Here is a 25,760-nt window from a genome sequence, read left to right on the forward strand (position 1 = left end):
GGGAAAGAAAGAAAGAAAAAGAAAGAAAAAAAAAGAAAAGAAAATTAAGATTTAATTTAAAAATATATATATTTTTAATGGGATCAATATGTAAGTACTGATAACTACTATATTTCAAAATGGTGTTTCAGAAGACTATAGCTACCTACCAGACAAAATGGTGAAACTGTTTCAATACGTATAAAAAAATTTCCTCATGATAGCACCGTCTATCAAAAGGCTACACAAACTTTCATAAATTAAGAAGCAAATGCTTCTTGTTGGTTAACTCATCAAAAAAATGAACCAAAAAATGTGTGTTTAGTGAGTCTTTCAGGTCCTACCATATCCAAAGTGAAGGAAAAAGAAACACTTTTGAAACTTGATATGAAGACATTCTGATAAAAGGAGCTCATGACATTACAGCAATCAATCTAAGTAAATCAAGAATAGCTATTACTGTGATGCGCTGTGAGTCATCCTTAAGTAAAAGCAGAATCACCGCAGCACAGGATTTTATTATAATGGAGGCTATATAATGAGAAAATGGAGCATTGTCTTCTGATCATGAAGATCCCTCCCCTTTGAACATAAAATGCATAAAATATCTGAAATATTAATATAATTGTACAAGGTCCTGAAAATCACAATGAAAATATTTTATGAGTGTCCTTAGTGTGCCTGTGACCTATAAAGATCATTACTTTGAAGCCTAATAGCCTACCTGATTCCATACAACTTCCACAACCTGATTTGGCAGAAGTGTATTATATGTATAATATTGTTAATAATGTAAAACACAATAGAATGCCACATAGTATTACAGAAAACAGTAAAAATAGATAATTATCAGTGTTATAATACACCAGTAAGAGATCAAAGACTATAAATGTTATATGGGCAAATGAAAGTCTGATGATGCAGTAATTTCCTTTTCAAGGAAAGATTACACCACTGGAAAAAAAAACACAATTCCAATAGCTTTTGTCTTTAATGCAAAAAAAAAAAAAAAGAAAAAAGGATGTGTAGAAAATTAGAGAATCAGTTCAGTAGATTTTTCTCACTTAAAAATATAATTTAAATGATTAGAAAGCACTGTAATTTTTTCAGATCAAGATCAAGGATACTTGATTGTCCTTATCATCTGTACTTTTTCTGCATCCCTGCCTGATATACCTCCTTATCACTTAACTAGCTAATCAATCACTAGATTTTTACCTATATTTTAAGCACTGCAGAAGAGCATCTTTCTAGAGTAAGAGAGGTGTCAATGTGTTGCACTTACTCTGAGTCACCCATGTTCATTTTATCATCTACATCCTAAAGCTTAAAATAAAGTGATTATATATTAGAATTCAATGGGGCCTTTAAGGGTTGTATGAACAATATTTATTAAATGTTCATTTTATTAGGATTAAGATTGCCTGTAGTTCTAGAAATCCTCTGTAGAAAAAAGTAATTAAGAAGAATGAAGTGAAAATGATATACCATAGTGGTCTGCACAGGCGAGGCATGTGTCTAGTGGATCAGGGCTTTGCTTACACTGCATGGAGCACAAGTGCAGAGAAAAGCACAGAAATCCTTACCCAACTTACTTCTGAGAAACCAAGCATGTCTGGCTTAACCTGCTAGGACAGCATTATACTGTCAAATGAGACAGTGCTGTGATACCAAGTGTCTCAAAAGGCACAAATAACTCCTAATTTTTCAACATCCTCAACCACTTTCTTTTTCTTCTGCTCCGCAGATCAGAAGCACATTTTTAGGTACAATGGGCCAACTGGTGCGCTGCCTCCTCAAAGTAAGGAAGTCTGTAGCTTGCATATCTTAGACAGAAAAGATGATAGTGTAGGAATAACAAACAGTATGGTGTAGCCATCAGGACTTTTCTTCTATTCTTTTTCTACCAAAAGATCCTATTTTAAAATGAAATGGTGCATGTAGCAGGTTTTCATTAGGAAAAATATTGCTGCTTTCTTTAGATTTCTACTGACATACAGGAAAACTGACTAGTTTGCTTTAGGTTCAACAATACAAAAACACACACACAAAATGATAAGCAGCATTTTCAGGATGCATTTTTATTGCTAAATGGATGCCTGAATATTACCAAAGTGATATTTGAATGTGGAGGAGTCCATTTGCTGGTGCTGAAAGAACACTGCTGAAAATTTTGCATGAGACAAAAAAGGAGTCTCAGTTATAGACTCAGGTTTGGCTAAAGGCTGAAAGCTGATCAAAGCATTTGGTCTGACAATCAACATTTTTTTCAGAGCAGTAAGAAGTAAAAAGTATTTGGCATTTTTTTTAAGAATTTATATGTCTTTCATTTCTTACTATATACTTGTGATTATGGAACTATAATAACCATATCACAACAAAGACAAAAATATCCCCACTCTATTCAGCTTATACCATCCACTTCGTAGATCTTAGACAGTGGTACTGAAGTTTGTGTGATTCTCACCTTTGCAAAATGTTCTGTGAAATTACCTGAGTGAAATGTACCTGTGAATGACTATATGCTTCTTAAGAAAACCTCTTACCATTCATTTTGTTCTTACTGCTGTTTGTTCTGGAAGAGTAAAAAAATTCATACTTTTGCATGACTTCGGAACAAATTTTTTTTTTTTTTTATATATATATTTTTATTTGGAACTAATAAATGTGCTTGTGTTTACAAACATGCTCAAAGAGTAAAGCAGTTGATAAAAAAAAAAAGACTGAAATTTATTTGTTATCACAGCTTGTTTGAACAATAATGTTAGCAAGCAGAGACTTTCTTTTTCTTCTGTTTAGGCACAATGCTTGGCACAATAGAGTCCTCATTTCTCTTTCTCTGATAATAGTATAAATAAATAAATACTATTTGTATCATGGCAGCATCCATAAGCCCACGTGAAAAGGATAAAACATTTTGCTATGCATGATACAAATACCTGGTAAGAGAGGGCTCTGGCTTGGAAATGCTTAGAATATAAACGAACAAAGCAGTCCAGGTGGGAAAGGAGAGAGAGAAAGAGGAAGGGAGAAGTGAAGTGTCTTGCCCCAAGTCACAAACAAAATCACTGGCTGACTATAGATTACTATTCATTTAACTATGTTGCCTCCCCCAGTGGTGCTGGAATAAAGAAACACTGACTCTTTTTCTGCAGTGCATGTGGACTGTTGTGGTTTAACTCAGCAGGCAGCTAAGCTAAGCAAGCGCCACACAGCCATTCACTCACTCCCTGCACTGCAGTGGGATGGGGGAGAGAATTGGAAACCAAACCAAACAAACAAACAAACAAAAGGTAAAAACTCATTATTTGAGATAAAGACACTTTAATGGGACAGTAAAGGAAGGGGCAATAATAATAATAATAATAATAATAATGATAATAAAATAACAAAATAACAGCCAGACCCCAAGGAGCTGCCAGCCCTCCCTTCCTGGCCAGCTCCCCCCATTTTTATTAGTCAGCATGATGCTGTATGCTATGGGATATCCCTTTGGCCAGTTTGTGTCAGCTGTCCTTGTTCTGGTCCTGGTCCCCTTACAGCTTTTTGTGTACCCCCAGCGTCCTCACTGGCAGGGCAGTATGAAAAGCTGAAAAGTCTTTGCCTTGGTGTAAGCACTGCTCTGCAACAACTAAAACATCAGTATGTTATTATTCTCATCCTACCTCAAAAAGGCACTACTATATCAGCTACTGGGAAGAAAATTAACTCTATCCCAGCCGAAACCAGGACAATACCTGACCCAAACAAAAATTAGTAGTGGCAAAAAGGCTGAGCCAACCTTCAGGTTTCAGGGAACTGCACTGGTTATCAAAATATACATCTCTTGGACCTTTAGTAACAGAAAGACCAACACGAGAATGGAAATGACGAATGTGTTTCTATCGTAATTACTGTGTTGGGAAGTAATTTCTGAACTTCTTAATCTATGCTAACTGGTAGGGGAAAGTTATTCATGATGGTACTTGATGGGTATTTCAACAGACACATAATTTGATATGGTTTAGTCTGATTTAGTTTCCTTCTAGGTCTGTGCCCCAAGGCTGAGACAACTAGTTCTCTTCTCCATTTCTAGCTGATTTTTCCTGATTTTTAAAGCTAGACATTGTTTAAGGGTTTTCCTCTTGTCACAGTTTCTTCATGTTAGCTGATTTTAAAATTAAAGTCCTTTCTCTAGACTCATTACCTAAATACTTTTAAATTGATGTCTTATTTATTTATTTATTTATTGTTGTATATAACTATCTTTGAAAAACATACTTCCTCAGTTACTCTCCACTGTGAATACAGAGTTGTGAAGTTTTTTGGAGGACATATGTGAAATATTCTCTGTAGAGGATTTCTCTCTATAAGAACTAAAGCTCTATATGCAGTTTCAACAAGATTAGTTCCCCACCATCAAAATAGAAGAGAGCATCTTCGCTGCTCTTTGGTAAGTGCTAATTAAGAAACCTGTCCCTCAGACAGATCAGTGCTGAGCTACTCCAATGACACTGATTGTGCATTTGTAATCAAGACTCAAAGGCTACCATAGGATTACATACAAAATAATAAAAAAAGTGTTATTGAATAAAAAAAGTATTCTGAATCTAACAACTATAAAATACTATTATTGACAACATATATATTTAACAAAGATTTATAAATAACAACAGAATATGACAGAAATCAGGATAACTTTAAGATGTCTGAAAAAGTTCATATGCCCATATTCAGATCATGTATGTTTTCATAAGCTCATAGGCTCATAGCTTATGTAAGCCATTATGATGTACAAGTTATTTTGCTGATTTAATCTACCAATGATCTATATGTTTGAGTACCACTCTTAATCATAAGATTTTATCTACAGAGATTGTTATTAGGAGGTCGTCATTTGCCAACTATCTTCCTTCATGCTATCAGCAGCATATTAGAAAATACTGTATTTGATATTCTGGCATTTTCTATTTTAATTTCAGACTCAGCCTTTCACTATTACCTTAATGCTATTTTTAAATTCCCTCAATCCACCTTTATATCTAATTATGTCATAGTGATCAAAAAAAATTACCTAATATTATGGAAAGCACAAAATAGAGACAGATTTAAATTTTGCATTTCTACAAAACCTTGTTTTAGCAAAAAAATTCATTTTAAGATCTGTCCAGCCAGCAGCTTGTCTGTTTTATTTATTTATTTTTTGTTTAGTATTTTGTGTCCAAATTCTGTAAATGAAGATTTTTGTGGTTAAGTTTAATCAGTGGAATCCCTTGTATTCTTAGCTTTAAATACAATTAATAGTTTCCCAGAAGAAGGATTTTAATTGTTGTTTTTTCAAGAGTATTACTTCTTCCTTTGTGTTTGTCACAAGGATTTTAAATACATGTTATTTGCTTCTTTCTTGTATTATCAAATTGTCACTTAGGATGTGTATGGAAAAGATGTATTACAATCTTTATTCTAGCATTGACATCATATACTCTCAGGTGGTGTTCTTTCCATTTAACTCAATAAAAATAACAATTGCCAAATAAACCTTATCATCCACATAATGTAAATACATAAGGGAATATTTTCTATAATAATATCTTTTTTTGGTTTTAAACTGGAAGCTTAAATAATTATGGGTGCAATATCCCATCAATAATATTAGTGGAAAGAACTTAGTTCATATATTTTTATAAGTATAGATCCATCTGTCTAAATGATGAGGTATACATATGTAAGTTGTTATGAAGGCAGCACCAAGCCCACAGTTAAGTCATTCATTATGGCTGAATTGCAAATGTGCTTTATGGGATAATTTCCATGTTCACTAACATCTTGCATCACATTTTGCATACACTTGCATGACTTGATCCAAGGGTAGAATTTTCTTCCACATTTCCTTTCTTATAGTAGTTGCAGTATTTGTGCCTGCAGCCACCTCACACCAGCTACAAACTGGACTTCTTGACTTGCAGAAGTTAGAGATGGAAAAGATCTATTATGTCCTTTACTCCATTCCTCTGCTCATATGAAATTGTTCTGTGCAATCTTTTTGAGAAGATACTGCAAAGTATAATCCTGCCTAGGCAGGGGGATGGACAGATGACCTAACAGGTCCTTCCCATCTGAAATATCTCTCATGCTAGGACTAACTTCACACTCGTTATCTCCCACTTATAAAATTCGAGGACCAGATGTCTTCATGGGAACTGCTCATAGAATCGTAGAATGGCTCAGGCTCATGACTTAGGCTTTCACTGCTGCAGTTGCTCTTTCAAGCTTCTTCCTCACTGTAAACTGTCATGCATGGATTTCTTTTTGCACAATATTTGTTGTAGATATATAGTGAAGTGTGACTTGTATTGCTGGGATTATATATTTTGCTAGTTATAGACATTTCTATTTGGTAAAGACTTCCTTTTTGATTCTACTATCGTATACTGTAAGAGCTGTAGCAAAGCAATGCACGATAACTTTCATCCTGAAACATACAGATAACATCAATGAAAGGATGTTAAGTCATCTACATAATTAAATAGCAATTGGCCTTAGCCATTACTCATTATGGTGTAGCCTTTTGTCATTCTGTTTGATGCTAAAGGATGTTCAGCTGCTTGTAATTGATAGAGAGGTTTAATCTGCAGTGGTTTCACTGTAATGAGCCAAGCATGAAACTATTTTTGATTTTAAAAAGGCAAAAAGACCCTTGTTTGGGTATAAACAAGGGAAAAAATCTTGGAGTTCCTCAAATCCCCTTGGTACAGAAAGAAACTTTTCTTTTACATTGGTTGGTTTTCATTGAGCTAAGGAAAGATTGCTTTTGCTTCAGGTGTAAAAATGCAGACCTATTCACAACATTTGTGTCATATTGAAGCTATTGGAATATTGTGTTTCTAATCTGAGGACTTTGAATAGCAGAGGGATAGAAAGGAGCACTGAGCATTTTGCCAGAAATGAATTGGGAAAATTTTTCTTACTTCTGATGATCCAAAAATCTCTAATGAGGTTTCTGAAACCTGTCAGGCAAAATGGATAATTTGAATAGCAATAAACGGATTATATTGTGCAATCAGTTTGGGGGAATTCTAAGCAATATTTGTAGATATCAGCTTTAATGGAAAGTCCAAACAAGAGTTTTGAAGTTTGCTTTTTTTTTGATTTTGTAATAGTGTCATTAGCATACTATTGACCATAGTTTGTAATGGTGTTATGATTCACATTACTGTAGCCAAGTCAGCTGTAGAAGAAATGTCCAGCTAACTGTACTGAAAGGTTTTGATTCGTTGTTTTTGAATGAACTTTTGCAGTGGATAAAATACCACCAAAGCAGTCACAGCCCTTTTACTGACAATTTTAGCCTCTATCACAGGAGCAGCAAAAATGTATGATATTTACATACAACTAATATATTCCACTTCACTGTCCAGAGTAGAGGGGCGGGTGGGGGGTGGGGGGGACAATAAAAAACCAAAACCAAACAAACAAAAAAAGAAAACAAACAAACAAACAAAAAAAAAAAAACACTTTTGTTTTGCCAGCTCAGAGAAAGAGCCAGTGAACTGGTAGGATTAGATAGCTGAGGAGTAGATATGACATAACTACAGTAGCAAGAGCTAGTCAACGAGCCCTAAACCAGATGAAAGGCAGAAGAACTTTTAGTCCAATGTCAATAATTGTCAGATATGTGGTAGGCATAATGTCAAGAAAACACTAGACGCTCCCCTTCCTTCTTTCAAATTTCCCCTTTACAATAGTGAAGAACTCTGAGAGAAATATGTCAAGACAGTGGGAGACTCGGAAAGTGTAAGAGATACTAGGAGCAAAGCACCACTTGAGAGAAAAACAACAACAAAACACACTACAGAGAAAACAAGGCTTATTGCTCAAAAACAACTGAGTTGATCAGGAAAACATCACGTAGAAATTGTCATAAAACATTTAGCATAAAATCATAGGATATTTTAGTTGGAAGGGACCTCTGGGGCTCATCTAGTCCAACTCACTGCTCAAAGCAGGTCTAATCAGACCTGCTGAGGACTGTATCTAATTGAATCTTGAATACCTCCAAGAATGAAACAATCTCTCTGACATCCTGCTTGTATTTGGCCACACTTATTGCCATATACTTCTGAAGATAATGGAGATGGAACAAAACCATCAAGGAAATGAAACTAGAAAGTAGAAAACCATGCTTTGCTGATTATAAAGATATGATGGGGAAGAAATCATACACACAAAGCATGTGTTTCTGTGCCTTTGGAGGAACGGTTTGTGTCAACAGAATCTGAATGAAATAAGAGGATGCATTCTTAAGCTTAGGAATACTGTTTGCTAGGCTGAAAAGAAACAAGTTGTTTAGTGCAAAAGTCTAGGGGGAAAAATACTTTGGAGATTAACCCAGTTGTTTTGTTTTCTGCACCAAATCAATGTGAATCTGCCTTCCTTGTGGTGGTTAAGAATTTTGAATTGCCCACCAAGAGATGATGATTAACACTTTTCATGTTGAAGAGAAATTGCTGCAGGAAGAGATTTGAAAATGTTCTGGGACAGCGTAGACCTTCACATGGCTGCAAAAGCTGAATAATAGCTCCAATGAAAAATCCAGAAAGATTATTTCTTTTAAAATATATTTTTTTAGAGAAAAAATCAAACTAGCAATGTTATATTAAAAGGGAAAGAACAATAGTGCTTCTTTGCCAACATAAGAGGGAAAACATTATTGTCATTTTATAAATTACATAAAGGTGTGCTTTAGTCTGATTTTCAGCTAGCACTTTGATCCTAAGGTAGTCACAAACACACACACACACACACAAAAGACAGCATAATTATAAGTGACTGAATTTCTACTGCCTGAAAAAATTCTTATATTTCAAAATTTGGTTTGATTTCATATCAAGACACAATATTTATATTATAATTTTTTTTGTCAGAAGTAATATTTCAACTTTCCCCCAATTTTATTTTTCACTTCTGTAATGTGTTAGTAAGTGATAAAAGGATATATCTGAAACAAATCATAGAATCATAATTCAATAGCACCCAACATAACTTTTAATTAAATTGATATGTTCCAATGAAATATATTGACATCATAAAGTCTTCATTATATAATATACCCCAATGAGTTCTAATTGTCAGCTGAATTTTCATTAACAATGAAGGAAATTAGGAAATTCCTGATCCTAAAAATCATTCAAAACTCTGCTTTTAATAAGTTAGGAGTTTTAACATGGGATTCTGTCCTCTGGAAACTGTGGGCAGCTTCTAGAAACAGCCCTGCAAGGTTCTTTTTTGCTCTCAGTTGTTTTTGTTTGTTTGTTCTTTACAGTATGAACTTGCTTTTTCATGTGTCAATAATATAATTAAGTATAACATGCTGGCATGTAGGTGAGTCATTTACCTCACTTTTAGGAATTAAAATGCTATAAATATAAGCTTTTTCTCTGCAACAGTGATTCATCAGTGGTACTCCACTAAGGGCTGGGTGACCATGCATCCTGATTTTCCAATAGCCAATAACTTGTGACTTAAAAAGTGAAATTAAAATGATTTGTAATACTTTTCCAGTATTCCTTCAGAACATACTTCTGTTATTCTGTGATCATGTGAGATATGGAACCAGTGAGGTGTCCCCTTTACCAGGTTGTCTTCACAATGACAAAACTTTTAACTTCTGTTTAAAACAAAAATGAAAGGGAATTTCAGCATCATGACAGATGGATATGACATATTAGATGACCAAGTCCATGCTCCTGCCAGTTCAAGATAGTCCTACTAATCAGATATTAAACTGTTATTATAATTGACATTAGGAGATAACTTAGCCCGTAAAATGTCTTTTAGAAGGTCATGAAGAGCCTGTGGGGATTCAATTAATCTGTGGACCTCTCAAATCCCCTGCATTCTACTTTTTGCCTCTCGTAGTCATGTTATCGCACAAATGTCTGTCTGTTCAGTCAGAATCCGGTGTAGCAATATTTAATCACTATGATCCTTATAAGGGGCAGAACATGGGCATAGACCCATGAGACTAGAACCTCAAACTGAAGAAGACCTGATGGTTGCCAATAACTGGAAACGGAGGGCAGAGGGGAATAATGTAAGAAAGGGAAATAAACACACATGTTGATTCATATCATCTATAAGGCAAGTTCGTTGAGCTTCATGTATCACTTCTGCTTTGGATTGGCAGACATATCTGAGTAACATGGCAAGCATCGCAGTGGCATAGAGTTCTTTAGCAAATTGCATAACTTCAACTGACAGGAGGAAAAATAAGCCTAGGCATTTTACTTGATTTTAAATTGTTCTTTAGAAATAGAAAATAAACAAACCCACACTTCAGTTCTGCTTCTGCTGCTTTATTGTCTTTCAATACAGACTTTCATAGTAAAAAGAAAAATAAGACACAAGTTAGCAATTGTTAGATATAACCACTCTTAAAAGAGTATTGAAAGAAAAGAAAATGTGAATAAAGCTTTAGAGACTGCAACTTGCATGAAGTCTGCAGTAGGGACAACTATCTAGGTTTTAGGCAAAAGAGATAAATAGTTCATATTACAGTGCCAGTTAGATTTATATTTTTTTTCTTTAGTTTCATGTGTTTCTTTTTCCCTTTTTTAGTTTCACATGTAATTCCTTTTTTTCCTAGAAAGCATTAATGTGATTCTTTCTTAAAATAATTTTCCTGTAGCTCCCTATTCTAATTTAAAAAATGCACTTAAGATATAAAAGATGTAAAAGAGGCGTCAAAAAGAGATTGATCTAATAAGGCATTCACGGGTGATTTGATTACCCCTGCTGTTGCATTCAGTGAGTAGATAAAATCATATTTTGGACTCTCTTAAAATTTTAGATCTATTCATGAGTAGTATACATGAAATTGCTACTGTAGTTAGGTATGTCCTTTCATTTTTCAGTGAAAAAATACTTGTTACTATTTCCACTGGAATACTGAAAAAAAAAAAAAAAAGAGAGAGAGAGAGATGTTAATAGGAGGAATTGAATTTAAGTACCATCAGACACAACATTAATGTTGTTACTGAGGCTGTTGAAATTGTAAATGAGAGTGGCGATTATTCCAACCTGAAGCTTCAATTCTCAATGCTTCTGAACTATTAAGTCTCTGAAACTGGTATCTGCTTTTAGACTCAAAAAATCTCAAAACCCTTTCACTCTTTCAGCTGTTGTATATGTCAGATATGCAACAACCAGTGCCAAATCACAGAATCACAGAATCACCTAGGTTGGAAGAGACCTCCAAGATCACCTAGTCCAACCCATGACCTAACACTCACAAGTCCTCCACTAAACCATATCCCTAAGCTCTACATAATACAGCATTTCACATATATTCTTTGACAATACCTTCCATTATCAAATAATTTATGTGAAGAGTAATATTTAGATGTATTTTACTAGCTTCTGCAGCTTTGCTGAATAAATTATTTCACAAATAACATAAATGTTCATCAAATAACATAATCTGCAGCATCAGATTCTTTTGTTATTTGACTGGCTTTAAGATAGGATGCAGTTAAAAACATCAGCAAAATGAAAGCTCTGAAAATACAGTGATAAGACTATAGCAGCTGTCCCCAAAATTTTTCACAAACCAGAGTGGAAATTACAAAAATAAAAACCAGTGCTCATTCTTCATGTTTTCTTCCTTGTTACTTACTTATTTTTGTAGCACAGGTATTAGCTAATTAATCAAAACAGTGTAGAAATTTTGTTGCTGGGTATAATACACCAGTAATTTAAAAGGTGTATAGTTTTTTTTCACAGTGAAAAAAAAAAAAAAGTAAAGAGAAAAAGAATCATAGTTCTAGTTAGGTGTTTTTCAGCTGTTCAGTGAGTCAAACAGAAGTGATAATAATTAACATGCACTTTAAGAAGTGTTTCTATGCCTAGCTGGGGTAAAAACATGGACTATATTCTGCTATCATGCTAGAGAGAAAAATAGTGGCGGCTGTCTAAAGCAGCCATGCTTTTACTGAAATGGTCATATTTCTGCATGTTGATAGATGTTCTTTTCTAAGCTGCTTATTTTTGGAAAAACTCAGGTGAACTCAAAGGATTCACACAGAGAGTTCATGGTAACTATGGTGACTTTGGAAAGGAGCTCAGTCACATGTAGAAGAGAGACATTGCAGGTCAATTTAGTAGTGGATAGCCTAGCAGCAGATGTGTTTCCATGAATGCTGTCTGACTGCGTACAACAGCCTGAAAGACTCCCACTTGTGGGGAACAGGGGGTATGAACACAGCCCATGTGCTTCAGGGAACGTTGCCGTTTCCCATGAAAAGGAGATGACAGAAAGCTCTAGAAACTGTTAACTTCACAGTCTTAATCCAAACCCCATTTGAAGACTTTTTTTTTTTTTTTTTTTTTTTTTTTTTTTTTTTTGGTTTCAAGCTAACTTTGATCTGGCTAAAGGGTAACAAGAGATTGGATTATCAAGGCAGCTGAGGGTGATCTTGTTTAGAGTGCCTTTGTAAAAAGCTGGTTGCAGACAACAGCTGACAGCTTAAAGACATACTTCATCAAATTATATGTCCACTTCTGGTATTAAAAACTAATGCATTTGTCACATGGAATTGGTCCTAAAGCAGGCAAAAGTACTTCACAGCATGTCCTCTGAGAGCTGTCATAAATAGAAATGCCAAATTCTTTAAGGCTTGACAGCAAATGATGTCTTAATTTACTGGACATACAAAACTCTCTCTGACATCTAAATGGATGTATGCCATTAGAGATCTCTCTCCCTTTCCTCAAATATTTGTGACAAAAGAAGACAAGTACACAAAACTAATTGTTTATTTTAATTAAAAAAAATGCGCAGTAGAGAAAATGTTGCCTTCAGAAGGACACAGTACACATATCTAAAGTGGAGTTGTTAGCAAATTGAGAACAATTTCATTTCAAAGTGGAAATAGGAGTCAAAACTGGATTCCTATTCTACTCTAACCTTAGCATAGGGTAGAGTATACTGGCATCTATAACACAAAATAAATTTTATACCAAACTTTTACCTCAGTATTGGCCTAGTCATTGTAATTACAATGAGGCAGAAGGTCAAAGTCTTGGAAAGGAAATCTTACTGCTTTTGCAGTTGCTTCTTGTGTCAAAATGTTTCTGTTGAGTCCTAACTAGGCTCTGTTGAGCCTAACTACCAAGTTATTTGCACTTCTAAACCAAGAGCTATTATACAGCAAGCGTTACGTGACAAAACTAAAATGATGTAAATCATCCTTCAGATACAGTAGCTGCATTTAGGATGCTTTCTGACCCTAAACCTAGAAAAGTATATTAAAGTGAGCAGAGATAGTTTACTATTGGAAGGTGCTGACCTTTCAGCAAGGTTGCCAGTTCATTTATATGCCTTCTGAACTACTCATCACCTTCATTTATGATTAATAAACTCCAGTCATCCTGTTTGCACAGGATCACAGGTTCTTTGTTAACTTTTCTTTTTCATATCATTTGGTATAAATGGAGTATGCAAGGTTTGTGGAGATATCTTGGACTCTCTTATTAAATATGTTATAGCTACATAAGTAAAAATTATCAAGGTAACGGTTTACAACCATGACATCCCAAAATTTGTGATCAACTCTGCATTCAGTGCCTAGATTGTAATAGTGCTGACTGAAGTTTTGGTATTTTGGAAGTCTGATACACTTATTGTCATTTCTGATATTTTTCCTTGTTGGCCACTCTTGTCTATCATTTGAACTAGCACAATTTCAGTTGAGGAGAGCAGGATTCAGGGATCAGTGTACAGTTCTGCCACTTCCTCAAGGACTGGAATTGAGTGCAAAAAGTTTCTTCATAAGCCTGTTGCTGGAGCCTCTCATTCCTTCAGCAGATGCATGCATGTCTAAGAAGTAAAAGGCACTATTTTCCTATCTGTCTTCTTTTGTCCTGGGGGCCCTGTCCATTTTGGAAGGACAGGACACGAAACATAGTAATGATTTTTCATGGCCTCTTGATAAAATCTGACCTGAAACATGTCCACAAAGTAAATGGATGACCACAAGTCTTCCAGAGTCCTGTTTCTGTTCCTGTTATTTCTGTATGAATTATGTCCGGAAAAGCTACAAAAAGGCTAAAAGAAATTCTAATTTTTCAAAAACAAAAAGGTAAGCAGTTCTATCTTTTCTATTAACTGTTTCGAGCTAGCATTTAAGTAATAGCTAATAGTATTATCATCATATCCTGTATAACACAATCCAAAAAGTCCTCCAGCAAAATCAATAGTTTTTGATGTTCCTGTGTATGCTGCTTTTGTGGGACAGTAAAGAACTCCAGAGCTCTTCCTGTTCAGACCCCTTCCATGACACTTGCTAACTCCTATATTCCATGTCGTAAATTAATCTAGCTTTAAAAAAGAAAACGTTTTTGTTTGTTTGTTTGTTTTTGCCTCACTGCTTGTACCACAACTTCTCACTGTGTCTGTAGCATTCTAGAAAACCACCTTTAAAGATCATCCCAATTATGTTAAATATACTTTTTTTTTTTTTAATTTTCAGATTTAGTTACCTAATGTTGTTATAGTTTTTGGTTTGTATCAGTGTGATTTCAAATGAGATGTCGTTCCTCTTTTTAAGATCCTTATAGTCACAGTTTTTTTTTTTTCCTATTAATTGTATAAAGAACATAGTAAGCATTCTTTTGGATTGTATATATTCTATTTTAGTTTAAAACATATTTTAGCTGCCAGTTGTCTTTGTTTATTAGGGGGAAAATAGATAGATTCTGGTCTTGAATCACAGACAGTTACTTTCCTAGGTTTTGGGAAAGAGTTGTTCCACAGACCCAAAGAGAATGCAGGACAGATTCAATTAGTTCAGTTTTAAACAGTTAAAATGTTGGTTTTTAGCCTAAGGAAATTATCTGGTTATCTGATCAGTGAACAAATACAAGCTGTAGAAACCTATGCCACAGTGGGAAAAGTCCTTCAGTGGCTTATTCTTTCTATTCCACTTTTTCTCTCTGACTCTGTGTCTCATTTAGTGGTGGAGGAAATCTAGAGTATGGACTTTAAGACTTGGGATGTTAGATGAAATGAGTCGTTATCCCCTCTGGACTTTTTCCTGAAAAATGCCAAGCCTGGTAAAAAATAAAGCAAATCATTTTAACTCATTTGGAGTTTTAATATGTAACTGGTCAATGGGATTTTCACATCTTATTCCTAAACACAAGCAAAAACGCTTTCTGGATCCAGCTAAATAATTTATCATTTTTCAAGGCTCAGGTCTGTCTCCATACCTATTCCTAAACTCTTAAATAGTTCCTTCTCGCTTTCAGGACTGAATCATCCAGGATTACGTATGTTCGCTATATATTTGAATAGTAAAATATTTGTATAATGAAGCTTCAATTTTGGTGGCAGCCCTATAATAATACTAAAATACAAATAATAGATAAGAACAAGTATGATAGAAATTCTTATCCTGCTTCTGGAGACAGAAAAATCTGGAGTAACAAGCCTGAAGCCTGTGTTGTATCAAGCTCAAAAAGGACTCATTTCAAAGATGAGAATAGTTGTCTCACTCCAGAATCCAAATTTACAAGTGAAGTTTGACTGTGTCAGAGCTAGTTCTTTACCCTACATGTTGCAAATACCTTTGAACTCACTCCTATGAAACAGAAGTGCCTCCTGAAGACAAAAAGTTGAAAGATAAGTGGCTTACGAGCTACTGTAATTAAAACCTAAAAGATGCTTTCCCAGCTGTTGCTTTTGAAGTTATGCTTAGTTGGTGGCTAGGTGCCAGCATTCAATTAGAAGTATGCATTTTTATTAACTGACTATCATGTGCTATATTATGTCAATAATTCCTTTTAATTTAATTCTTTTTATTTCTTGAGATGGTCACAGGTGTCCAGGTCATTAAATATTAAAATAGGCCCCACTGACAATTGTGTAACATCCGAAGTTTGTTTGGTGTTTTATTTGCACTTCATTTGAAGTTCAAAATTAAAATATCTCTGAACTTGTAGAAAGGAGGGTTTGGCCAAGATGAGTTAATGCCTGAGGGGAAAAAAAATCAAAAAGAGAGATGCACAGTCTATGTGCAATTTTTTGCCTGCATTTGAGTTTCTAATTACCATGGTTTCATCTACTTACTCATTGTATGCACATTGCAAGTGGGGGCCTCATTATTTTGATTCATTTTCTTAGATGCCAAAATCTTAGGCCGATATTAGTATTGTGGGGTGGGTTTGATGTTTGTAGGCTGTTAGAAGTGCAGAACTACCTGTCAGAGTAGCACAAGAATCCTTTTCTTGACAACAGACTACTTTCTAGTCTTCCAGCTTTTTATTGCAAGATTAATCTCGCCTAACTTTAGATAGTTGCAGTGTGGACACTTTCATCTGAGGTTTCTGGCTATTTATTTATTTATTTATTTTTATCTGACTACTTTAGACAAATATTTTGGGTCAAGATGAATGGAGCCTAGAAGTGCCTTTTAGTCTTCCTCAGTTGGTGACAAGAGCCTTAAACAGCAAAATCAGGCAGAGTATCTGCAGTGTAAAGACACCTGAAGTTAAGAGAAGGGATTCCAACGATATTGTCTTCATTCATAGTTAAGACCCTACCAAGTATGGAAAAGGATTGAGGCATATTCACTTCTTTCAGAGTGTCAGTGAAGATTTGGGAAGTTGTCCTACCATTTAAACCATAGTATATAACGTTGTGTTTCCTCTTCCTTTATATCTAAAAACCATTAAAAAGTTATAGATTACAGATCATTTAGACTGAACTCTTCAGCATGAAGAGCAGCTGGACTGTTGTCACTCAGTACTTGTTGTTCACCAAGAAGGCCACTTAGCCTCTGTTCTCAGTCAGTTTTAGGTATTGCTGTAGAAATGGTACTGGGAGAAAGTTAAATTGCACTAGCAGCCAGGCTGCTGGCTCTCTGTCGTTAACCACTCTCTGGAACTGAAGATCTTTGAAATATTCAGCTACTTGCTATATATTAATAATGATTGTATTATAATACATATCCAGTTAGTAAAATAAATATAGTTAGTACTGTCCTTCGTTTGTGGTATACAAAGGATGTCAAAGACTTTTGCCAACACATGTTAATTCTTTCTTGCATAATATTTTTTGAGTAATTGCCCATTTTACACATGGGAAAAGTTATTTATACCTGGAAATGTGGTAAAAGCTAATCAGAAACCTAGAAATCTTGATTTCCATTGCTGCTTTGATGGCTCCTGAAGATTTGGTTGACAAATGTTTCTTGAGATCTTCTGGAATTAAGAGCACTAGGGAAGCAAGTCATATATATTTGTGCCTGACATCCCCCCAAAAAAGAAGAGAGAACAATTGTGATGACAGTAGAGAATAAGATAAATAACATTTTAAAACCATTTAGGTGACAGTTTTTCTAATTATAATATAAAGCTGTTGATTTGACCTATTAGTCATTTTTCATTACACTTTTAAAGTTTTGGATCACAATGTATATTTAGCCATCCTCAGATAGCTTAAGAAAAATATACATGCTGAAACTTTACACTTTTTATAACTGAATAATTCTTTCAGCAAAATCAGAATTTTCACATAGACCTATACAAGTGCTGATGCTTCTTTTGGTCGTGACCTGTCCCTGACATCTCTAAGATCTACCTTTGGTAGACAGATCCCTTACCCCCGTTAATATCCTGTTTCCCACTGAACAGTAACTGATTGCTGGCCTATGCCAAAAACAAATTCTGACATTAGCTGCATTGTCCAGCTGTGTTGTAGGAAAGAAAGTCAATGTTTTTCCTGCTCCTCACTTTTTTCTTCACATCACACCTGTCTGTTCATTCCAGAGAAGGCCAGTACCATTAGTTTACGTCTGTCCAATAACTTAAGACTGTGACTCTCTGAGAAAGTTGGTGACTTGCCATCCAAACCCATATTCCAGTGTGCATGATTGTATGGTCCATTTGAAAACACATGCATAGACTAAGTGATGGATTGCAGGATGTAACAGAATCTGCCATGGATTTGGAAGGATTTCAGTTTCTTTGGATAGTCTGTGACCTATTTATGCGTGCTCTATTGATAAATGAAGTGAAAAATCCTCTACACCTTTCAATGAAGGTGCCATTTGGTCTGGCAACAGTGCTGACAATTTTAGTGATGGCCTATAGGAAACAGCTGGAATTATTAATTCATTTTTACACAGGTCACTAAGCATCTAGAAGTCAATATTTCTTTTAAATTGCTCTCAATCTGGACCAAATCCATTCTGAAGGTGAAAGGTTCCAGATATATACTGCTCCCAACCATTACTAGAGTCTTTTTTAAGTCTTGCCAATTGTTTTTCCTTGGTTCAGCCTGAAAATGACTGTATTAGGCAGAACAGATAATCTGTGCATGCACTTTAACTTTTGTTTTCAGCTCATGGTATGATTTCATGTTTTAGTTCCTGGAAAAATATTTTATTTTATTATAGACGATGCAAATCAGGATGAAAAAAGATGAGAAAGACATTAGATTCTGAGTCTGAAACAATTGTTCAGTGACTCAAGACTCAAATGTAATGAGGAAGGAAGAATTGCAAGAAAGAAAGATTTACACAGCCACAGTTAAGGATAAAGCTGAGCAGAACTGTATGGTTTCAGTTGACAGGAATTTCTTCAAACCTGTAATTTGACTTTTACTTTGTGAGAAGACAGAGCCGCTGACTCTGACATTTGATGAAAGTCAGAACAAAAGTACTAAACTTCAGACTGCATTATGTCAAAACTATGGGTCTGAATCCTGACCTTAACATCTGCAGTCTTTAAAGGAGAAAGGAAGAAAAATGAAACTTTGCTGTTTATCTATTGAGTGATAAACTTATATACTCCTGAGTCTTCAGATGTTATTATTTACAACAATACCTGGCTGGCTTAACCCACTACTGATTCTCTTTTATAATCCTTTTTAAGGGTTGTGGATGACTAAACAAGTCCAGGACAATCATGTATTCTATCTTACTTGGAAATTATGTAACTGGAAGGAGTATGGAGAATAGCTTCTGTAACTATACAAGTTCTAGAAAGAGTACTTTGCTGCAAGATGTTAAAAATGCAGTGTTAGCTCCTTAAAGGGAAGATCAAAGCTGATTTGATTACAGTGTATAAACTCCTTCTTGGAGAGACACTTGAGATACTGAAATAAGAGAAACAAGCACTACAGGACCAGTGGCAAGAAGTTAAACCCACACATATTTATATTACACATAAACAGTCCTCTAGTCATGGAAATTAAAATAGCAAGGGAAAAAGTGTGCCAACATTTTTACACCAAGTCTGCATGTCCTTGTAGAATACAGCTTTCAGCCAAGCAGATGCTGGCTGCACTGTAAGGGCAGATGTTATTGATGTTATACAAGAGATCAAGCTAGCAGGTTTGTTCCTTGTTTTGGAGTCCTTCCATTTGGATGTACCGGTAACACTAGGGGGTCTGCAGAAGAACCCAGACCAATTTTCAACATTAAATGTCAAGCTAAAAGATTACTTGAATTGTTCTAGGGCTACTCCCTTTTGGAAATTTTTCTGTAGTATCAATTCAGTTAAATTTGCATTTATGTTACAGATGGACTGATCAAAAATGTGACTTCTTTGTTGCTTTTTTTTTTTTTTTTTTTTTTTTTGGTTTAGTAATTATGGGCTTTATCCTTCAGTTATTACAACCATGTAAGGCATGCAAGCAGCTGAACTGGAAACACTGAAAAAAATAATATTAAGAAGCTTCCTAGTACAGTTTTCAGACAGAGATTTGAAATCAGTAACAGAACTGTCTGGGAACTTAACTTCATTAAAAAATATCTCCTTAAAGAAACAATTTCTCTAGGAAAAACTTATTTGTGCATATAGTTTTTGACTTTACATCAAGAAATCCAAGCCCTAATTATTTAAGTATGGGCTTGTTTGACCTGAATAAAATATCTTATTTTGTTCAACTGGTCAGAAACAGTTAATGATGAGCCAGTTCAATATTATTGTTTCTTTTGTTGTGGTGGTATCCCTAGGGATTTTCTGTTCTCCTAACTCATTCCCATTCTATCCTGTGGGCCAGATTGATTATCTGTATCTAATACAGCTAGATCTCCTCTGGAAGCAAGAAGTATCACGCAGTGCAGAAGTTCTGTGATGTCTTATGGAAAAGTCATCCCTTCAGAGAGCGTATGAAAAGGAGCAAATGTAGGTATTCCTAGGTCAGGTGGAAAAAGAAATAGAACACCAAGGAACAATTTTTCAGGAGTATCCACATTAAGGTCTTTATGATCAACTGAACTATTACTGAGAGGAAAACCAAAAAAATCCTTCCTTCCAATACTATCGCCTTTTATCTCCTCTAAGCTGTGCCTTTCTTTTTTATTAGTCATGTTGAATTCTTCATCCAACCACCTCAGGCACCCATTTTCAGGAAATTAACTTGGCATCATAACAGCTCTTAAGATCTGTGACTCTTGACTTGGAGACAGTTGACTAAATGGGCTAGGCAGAGTTTAAATTTATTGCCAAATAAATCATTCCTTTTTTTTTTTTTTTTTTTTAAACTAGGACTTAAAAGTTTGTTTCTTTCCCTCCACTGTGGTAAATTTATTTGGGTATAAGACTAACAAATACAAGAGGGATAGAACATATTTTGTAATTCAACATATTTCAGAGAACAGGCCAAAATAGAATCCTCATATTTCCAGATAAACCTTTGTATTCACTGGGAGAAAGATTTTTTTTGTTTGTTTTGTTTTGTTTCTAGGCGGGTGCTGATAAACCCTTGATGAGAAATCTGAAGTGGGTGCAAGGTGCTAAGAATATTTGCTGCAAAATATCTTTGCTCTTCCAGCTCTAGTTCATCATTAACTTACCCCCAAAGAGAAACAAAAAAAGTTACAAGCCAACCACATTTTTACAGAACAGTAACACTAAGATTAAATACTTCTGTTGTCAATGAAGATGCAAGGCAGGTAATAACAAGCATAGCGTGATTTACACCTGGAAGATGGTAGGCACACTCTGAATCACAGTATCCAGCTTTCTGTTTCTACATCTAATTTTCCATTCCTAATGTAATAAATAAAGGATCATATTGATACTTAATTTACTTCCACTTACTATTCCAGATAATCCTTTTTTCTTCATGGTCTTTCAGATTTTCCACTGATTTAAAGTTCATCACACTTCACAACAACCAAGCCTTGCAAACAGAACTCTTCTGCATTATACACAGCCTCTTTCTTTCTTTCTTTCTTTCTTTTTTCATTATTTTAATTTTCTCCCTACTTTTTTTCAAATTAGTCTTCTTCCTGTTATCACAATCTTCTAATTTAACTAGACAGATAAATTCCATAGTTACTAACACCTATTAAGAATTCTTTTTATTGAGCTGGATCTGCTGTTGCTACTAGTAAAACTCAAACTGATTTCAGTTCTAGATCCTAAAATTCAGATGTTCTCCTTCCTTCCATTGAATTAAAAATAAAAATTAAATTTAGAAAAAAAAAATATAAAAAAATTACCAACACCTTGAGTCTTGGCAATTATAAATTTTGATATCCATATTAGCAAGTTGAAGATAAAGACTATCCTAGGTTTTCCACTTAAATTCCCACCGCTTAGCTGTAATTTTCAACAAATAAATAAATAAATAAATAAATATTTTTGGTAAATACATTTATATCTACTTGAAATTGTAATCTAGCACAACACAAACACACAAACACACACAGAAAGATATTTGGAGGGAATCGTGTGTATGATCTTTTAAATAACCATATACTAAGCCTGCTAAGCAACTATCTTAGGAGTGACTATTCAGAATGATCAGAGCTGAAGGATTAAACTACAGCCTGATTTTTCAAAAATGAAAGTATTGACAATTTCTATTGAAATCACAGTAAAAGCAGATATAAATTAGAAATATACAATCTATAGCTTCAGATTTGTATATTTGAAATTATTAGTCCAAATTTGCAATATATAAAAGGAGAGGTCCTATGGTATCTCTAATCCTTTAACAGTCCAACAGCAAAACAGTATTAGACTGGCACACTTTGGTGTTGCTAAGACTTAGTAGGTCAATACTAGGTATTTAACATGTAAATCCTCTGCATGCATTTTTATAATTAGGTCAACAGTGCCTATTTTGAAACTCCCCATTTATCAGTTTACTGCAGTGGAAAAATAGCCAAAGTTTAGAAAATTTCAAGTGTAAACCTTCCTTCCTTCTTTTTCCAAATAATTTTATTCAGCATTTGCATATTATTTCTGCTGCACTACAGTTTTTTTTTTTTTCTTTTCTCTAAGCATAAAATTTATCTTTTTAACCAACTGACTTTAAAATCTTCAAGCTTAAAAGTCATTATTTCTGTTACTTGTAGTACAGAAGATCAATAAGTCCAAAGTACTTAAAACACCTTTTTAAAGTGCTGTACTTCCTACTATTTACATTTTGCCTTCTACTGATGAAACAAGGCTGTTCCATGATTCATATGTTTCAAAGTCATTGTAATCACAGCTACTTTTTGATTTGAAGACAGAGATATTTGTACTGAAATTATTTCATTTGCAATTACCATTCTCTTTCTCCTCTCTCCGTTTTCTCTCCCCAAGAAACTTCCCCAACCAGCTAAACATGAAAACTTTTAGAACCTGAACTCAGCTGGTGACAAGGATATGTGTCCTGCAGTACAACCCAACACCTCTGAGACTGGACACTCAGGTTTTGTTTACAGATGCCACTTTGGACTTGTTACCATTTCTACTAGCTAGGAGCCTTAAAAGTCCACTGGGAGTAGTGGCAATCCTACGCCTACATTCTTTAAATTTTGAACTAGGATTTATAATTATTCTGTACCATTTATGTAGGATACTGAGATGAATGAATGATGAATTTGACTTCTTATTATCTTTATTAAAACAACCTGATTTCAGAAGTTTTTAATTAAATGAGTTATCCTAGGATGTCTTTCCATTTTTTAACCAGGAAGACTTTATTGGTAAATTTCCATTTGGATTTTTTTTTTTTCCCAGTTGAACTTCTGGCTTGTGAAAAAATCAAAACTTCATGGGGGAAAATTGTGATGTCAAAAAAAAAAACACAAAACAAAACAAAAAAACAACAAAACATTCCATTGATACACAAGAATATTTCATCTTAGGTTCATTCAACCTATATCTCACATTTGAGAGTGGGCTTTTTTACCCATATGTCCTTACTGCAGTATTGCCTTGTAGTTTGGTTCTGTCACTTAATTCAATGGCAGCTCTCCCTTCTGCTTTTCTGATTGCTAACAACAGCAGTGCAGAGAAAGTGCCAGAGATATCAGTGAGCTGTAGCAGTCCTCAGAGGCACACATCGTGCCTAGTGCCATGGTTGTTCTGCAGTCACAGTTTAAGTTGTTTTGTTTGACCTCACTGGCTTACAGCCAAAGATATCTTTCCACCTCAGCAGAAGCTGGTGAGAGGGACCACGTTGCCATCCACAGTACTTGGGTTTGTCCTGTTCTGTTCTCTTGGGAGAAGAACCTTGACCTTCATTTTGAAATTGATATGTATTGCATTGTTTACTAATCAAAACCAAACATGTCTTTTCCTTTTTAACCAGCTAGCAGGCAAAATAAATATTTATTCTCAGGTATAATTGTCAGGTCTTTGGTGATCAGCATAGTATAACAGCCAAGGCAGAAAAGAGTGTGCTTGCAAGCAAGCAGACTAGGTATTTAATTTTTTCTCTTTTCAGCTTTAAGAAAATCTTGTAACCTGTGTGGGCCATCCTTTTAGGTCAATTTCATGCAGACTATTTTCTCTTTTCCTATATCAATCCTAAATTAATACAGTAGGTGCTTTGCAGCCAGCATGGTTTTGCATTGATCTTGGCCAGCTTGTTTACAGTGTTTTGGCAAGTTGCTGATGTACTTCTCCCTGGGGACAGAGCAGGGGTTAATTGCTGTTAAACTCTCAGTGCCAAGTAATGGTTCAGACTCTGTGCTACATTAAAGATGACACTAATAAGGAAAGAGTGCACTGGATTGCTCTGTGTTGAAAATTGGACTTGTGGTGACAGAAACTTGGAGCTGAGCTGATGTAATAGGGAGGCCATAATGTAATTATAACTGCTGAACATGTGTCATACCAAGTTAAATGATACATTAATGAATCAAAACAGTTGATGGAGTGTTGCTCTTTCAGCAGATAGAGGTGTTTTCAAGGTTAGATTGTCATTAATTTAATAATCTGTAAACTGTATATTCTTTAAAACTATAACCAAAATCAACTGTAATGTTTTGTGTGTGTTTATTTTTTGTCCTGTACCAAAGGGGTGAGAAAACAAAAGATGATATTCACAGTATAATTTTGTTTATCTGGTTTTTATTATATCTCTATTAGACCTAATACAATATATGTGTACATAGCATTTTTCAGCCAGATATAAACTCTGTTTCCCTGTGCTCCGAGGGGGCTGAACACAAGCCAAGAGGTGTGGAGACATATTAGTGTAGCATCAAGCCGAGCTAATAAGCTTTGCTGAGAGACAGAATACATTACACAGAATACAGTCAGTAAACGGCTTCAAGTCAGATTGAACCCTGGACTGTACAAGCTCAAGCCTGCTTAGAACAGAAGTAAGGTTAGTTTATATTAGTGTGCAGTAATATTGTGAGTTATATTAACTTTAAATGCCCTTTGCCTATTAAGATTCTGAAGCAAATTTGAAACCATCTCTAACTTCCCATGGTTACTAGTTTAACTCGAGCATCATGTATGAAGTTACTTCTTTTTAATTCCAGTAGGACCTCTAAGTTTAGGAATTAAATAATTCTGGACCAGGTGACAATCCAAGGCAACACCATACTGATGATACTTAACTGCCTGACCATGACAGTATCTATCTAGCTCTCCAGCAATTTCAGAGTACTTAAAGGAACCCGTCACTTTTTTTTTTTCCTTCAAATTTACTGTATTTTTATCAGTAATCTTTGTTGAGAAGGTAATACAGGACCACATAGAAAAAAGAATATACTTATTTTTAAAACAAATTCCTTTTTGAATGTTTCAGTCCTCTGATTCCTGCCATGTCTAAGAAATTCTGTTTATTTCACATTTGTCTTGCATCCCATAAACTTTTCATTTATCCTTATGATGTTATAGAATAGAGCAGAAATATTTTTAAATGATCTAAATGAGCTCAGTGTTGAGTTTCTATTAAACAAACAAACAAACAAACCAAAGCAGAAAACATAGTATTTTAATGCCGAAATCAAATTGTGTTCTGAAAATATTACAGTAAAGTCAGATTATGACCGCTTTTTAAAAATTTTTATATATTTTTTTCCTAGTATTTCAAAGAATAACCAAAAACTTGGAATGTTGCAACAGGATTCTAAATGATGCTTCTGCATTGTCTTTATACTTTTCTTTTTTTTTCTTTGGGGGGAGGGGGGGAAGGAGGTGTGGGTTGAAATTACTGTGTTTGGGAAAATCTTGGATTCTACCTTATTTACCCTTCGATTTCATCCTACTTGGGGGAGACTGGTTTTACCCTTTGGGAAAATAAATGAAAAAATAAAAGAAAAGTAAAACTATGAATCCATGTAGGTGTCGGGAGATCTTCTAGAAGACAGTGTCTGTGCCATCTCTATATATCAGCATGTCCTGTCTCACAGCTCTGTTTAGCAGAGTATCTCCTATAGGGTGGGCAATTCCAAGTCACAAGTTTGAGAAATATCTGAGCTAGCAGGAATGGTTCACATATTCTTTTTCAGTCTTTGCCATTTCCCATCCTCACATCTGCTCCTTTTCTGCTCTGT

At 34.8% G+C, this 25,760-nt stretch overlaps 1 long non-coding RNA gene across 1 annotated transcript in view; it reads left to right on the forward strand.

Moving 5' to 3' along the window:
* The window catches only part of LOC121073217, a 49,250-nt gene that overhangs the window by 18,617 nt on the left and 4,873 nt on the right, over positions 1-25,760 (forward strand). The window contains exon 4 of the long non-coding RNA XR_005821569.1: positions 1,727-1,780. This is a non-coding gene — a long non-coding RNA (uncharacterized LOC121073217). The remainder of the gene's footprint in view (positions 1-1,726; positions 1,781-25,760) is intronic.

Source organism: Cygnus olor, chromosome 1 (assembly GCF_009769625.2).
Source record: "Cygnus olor isolate bCygOlo1 chromosome 1, bCygOlo1.pri.v2, whole genome shotgun sequence".
Lineage (NCBI taxonomy): Eukaryota > Metazoa > Chordata > Aves > Anseriformes > Anatidae > Cygnus > Cygnus olor.